We start from the raw sequence: 4,040 nt of genomic DNA on the forward strand, positions 1-4,040 counted from the left end.
CTAAGTAAATAAATAATTCGTTTAAGAAAAACAGAGAGACTGCAGTTATTGTAACATTGTATCTATTCATGATAGAATTGCTACTAATAGCATGATTATTATAATGTTATTATGAAACATGCTTGTGTGAACAAGCAACCAGCTCTTCACATCTGTGGATTATGTATTACAGGAAAAAAATATTCTTAAAAAACAAAGATAAGAAAATTGCATCGGAACTGAATATATTTTGACGTGTTTTTTGTCATTATTTTATGAACAGTACAGTGTAACAGTGGTTGCATTAACCTAGAAGTGGGTTAAAGTATCTGGGAGGGTGTGTGCATATTATATACAAAATTATACCATTTTATATATGAGATTTGAACACACATGGATTTCTTTTTTTTCTTTTTTATTGAATATTTATTTATTTACATTTCAAATGTTATCCCTTTTCCTGATTTCCCCTCTGAAATCCCCTATCCCATCCTCCCTCCCCTGCTTCTATGAGGGTGCTCCCCTACCCACCCAGCAACTTCCTTCTCCCCACCCTGGCATTTCCTTATACTGGGGCATCGATCCTTCCCAGGACCAAGGGTCCCTCCTCCATTTACATCCAATAATGCCACCCTCTGCTGCATATGCAGCTGGAGGCATGAGTCCCTTCATGTGTACTCTTGGGTTGGTGATTTAGTTCCTGGGAGCTCTTGGGGGTCTGGTTGGTTGATATTGTTGTTCTTCCTGTGGGGTTGCAAACCCCCTCAGCTACCTCAGTCCTTTCTCTAACTCCTCCGCTGGGGACCCCGTGCTCAGTCCAATGGTTGGCTGTAAGCATCTGTCTCTGTATCTGTCAGGCTCTGGCAAAGCCTCTTGGGAGACAGCTATATCAGGATCCTGTGAGCAAGCACTTCTTGACATCTGCAATAGTGACTGGGTTTGGTGTCTGTACATGGGATGGATCCCCAGGTAGGACAGTCTCTGGATGACCTTTCCTTCAGTCACTGCCGCACACTTTGTCTCAGTATTTCCTCCCTTGAGTATTTTGTTTCCCCTTCTAAGAATGACTGAAGCATCCACTCTTTGGTCTTCCTTCTTCTTGAGCTTCACATACATGGATATCTTATTCAAAAGTAATCCTAGGGGGCTGGAGAAATGGCTCAGAGGTTAAGAGCATTGACTGCTCTTCCAGAGGTCCTGAGTTCAATTCCTACCAACCACATGATGGCTCACGACCATCTATAACAGATTCTGGTGTATCTGAAGACAGCTACAATGTACTCATATATACTAAATTAATAAAGTATTTTTTAAAAAAGAGTAATCCTAGTACCAAATCTCATGAAGATACTTGAAGAGGATAATATTATAGATATTAACAATATGCTAAATTATTTAATATGCTATAGGTAGTATCATAGTCATTAACAACACATTATAGTATTTAATATTCAGTTACTTGTAGTATCAATAGTTCTTTTCTTAGTGTTAGGGGGAGAAAAGTGGTGTTTGCATCCTAAAGATTTGATTGTACCTGTATATTTTGTGTGTATATTTATACATGAGTATGTGTGTGCAAATGTATGCATGTATGTATGTAAATATGTATGTCTGAAAACATGTCTCAGTATGTCTAAAATGAATTCTTAGTGTAAACCTAGATTTAAAAGACTACATGAGAGATGACGACTTCAGAAAAGTAACTGTAAATTTCATCTTAATGCTGACCAAACGACAACAAATACAGAAAATACAGAATGAGATTGTTTTAACCCTAAAGAGTTCGGGAGTTAAGTACTATTAGTAATGTTTTAGAGATATTATGAACTAGGGGAAGGATACTTGGAAGAAAAACCCGAAATCAGTTTAATGGGAGGAAATCAGCCAACTCAACAAGAGAGATGCATCACTACCCTTGTCAAGAGCTCGCCCCACCCCGGCATCAAACAAAGCAGCTCTAGCATTCAGTCTCCCATAATGCTTTTCACCACCACAGCTTTTACCCGGAGCTCAGCCCCGCCAGTCTGCAGGAGAGGTCAGAATGTCTTACTCCCCAAACTCTAATAGAGTAGGAAACAGACCAAGGTAGCACCTGTTACTATGCTGGGATTCGACGTATTAAGTATTACTAGAAATTATTTTTATACTTTAAGGGGGTGGAAAGGTTGAGCAAATGAAATCAAAAGTGAGAAATGTAAAATGTGAATTTATGAGAGAAGCATCTGAAAGTGGGCAAACTTGTCACGTGTGATCTCACCCCTCCCACCAAGGACTGGTCCTTGGGAAAGAACAACCTCATCCCATTATCTTGAAGTGAATTTTTTAAACTCCTGTAAAAGAAAAATAAAGCACCGTTTGCACTGGAGCTTTATAATAAATCTAAATGCTCTGCTAATTGCCTGTCACCACTACAAATAGTATGTGCTTTTCGGTGAGCTTTTTATAAAGGCCTCGGAAATAAATCAGAATTTTTAATTCATTTGAAGACAGACTGGGGAAGAAGGGGAGCCCTAGGATAACAGAATAATCTTGAACACTGTCTAAGGGGGGGCTGTTGTACACTGTAGGGGGGAAATTTAATCAAAGCCAACTAGGAATAATCGCCTATACAATCTAAATGCTGATTGCTTGGGCACTATTTTCTTTCAAATTTAAACTACCATGGCAAAGCCACACGTTAGGGTGATACTGTTTTTAAAATTCGTGATGAACATATGCATTTCTATGTGTGAATGTTTGCGTGTCAACACTGTGTGCTTGTGGAAATCAAAGAGCAATGTTAAGTGCCAAACCTTGTCTTCTGCTTTGCTCTTGGACAGCATCTCTCAATCAGCACCGGTAATGCCAGGCTGGCTGGCTCAAGAACTTCCAGCATTCTGTTCTGCCTCTCATCTTTGCACAGAAGCAAAGCATCACGGGTGCCTACACCCACACCATGCATTACATAGGCTCTAGGGATGATCTAAGGTCTTCACTTAAGTGCAGTAAGCCGTCCCCTGAGCTCTTAAAGTGCTACTCTTGAGTGTAGCATCCAGTATCCCCATAGGATTATGGGATTGAAGCCCCTCAGCCACCTGGGCAGGGCAGGGAAATCCACTGGAGGCGATTTTCACATAGCCAACTGCTTTAAGTGACTCATTGCCATGGCTGCTTGTCAACATTTCTTTTTATTTCTAGTAAAATTTCATGGAAATTGAGTTGTGTCTCTTCTTGCACAGTAATCTTCAATATCACTTCTTAAATTGTACCAACAATAACCACAAACCCTACAGGAAGAGCTCTACCAGAATGTATTTGTTCTACCAGTGCCATGTTGACTTCGTCAAAGATGGTGTTGTTCAAATAAAGTGTTCAACAGCTAGTATTTTATTCAGGTAGCAGCCTCATTACACGTGGTCCAAGAACATTCAAATAAGATGTCAAATTGGAAGTTAATGATGGGTCTTCAAACATCAGAGCCAACAATACCGTGTTTGCCTATGATCTCTCCGATATAAAACCACATCCACACCTCATTGGCCACCAAACCATTCAACACAGCTTCCTTAACTGTAAGGTGTTTGAAGTTGGCACTGTGAATTATTTATTTTCATGCTCTCAATAGCTATAGGGAGTTTACCAGGGGTTGGGGGAACCAGCTCAACCTTGGCATAGTACCAAATTGTGGCCAATCAAGGCTTGGAGTAAGTCACAGCAGTGGCCACCATCAATGGAGCCTTCATAAAGTTATGGATGAACTTGACCATGAAGGTGAAAGGTACATCTCCTCGAACTACCTGCTGAATGTCCAAGTGTTTAATTTTTTTTTTTTATTAACTTGAGTATTTCTTATATACATTTCAAGTGTTATTCCCTTTCCCGGTTTCCGGGCAAACATCCCCCTCCCCCCCCCCCTTCCTTATGGGTGTCCCCCTCCCAACCCTCCCCCCATTGCCGCCCTCCCCCCATAGTCTAGTTCACTGGGGGTTCAGTCTTAGCAGGACCCAGGGCTTCCCCTTCCACTGGTGCTCTTACTAGGATATTCATTGCTACCTATGGGGTCAGAGTCCAGGGTCAGTCCA

At 40.9% G+C, this 4,040-nt stretch overlaps 1 pseudogene; it reads right to left on the reverse strand.

Moving 5' to 3' along the window:
- Positions 1-3,424: 3,424 nt before the first annotated feature.
- Positions 3,425-3,725, reverse strand: Atp5mg-ps7 (ATP synthase membrane subunit g, pseudogene 7; annotated as a pseudogene).
- Positions 3,726-4,040: the final 315 nt, after the last annotated feature.

This window comes from Rattus norvegicus, chromosome 17 (genome assembly GCF_021556685.1).
Source record: "Rattus norvegicus strain SHRSP/BbbUtx chromosome 17, alternate assembly SHRSP_T2T, whole genome shotgun sequence".
In the NCBI taxonomy this organism is placed as follows: Eukaryota; Metazoa; Chordata; class Mammalia; order Rodentia; family Muridae; genus Rattus; species Rattus norvegicus.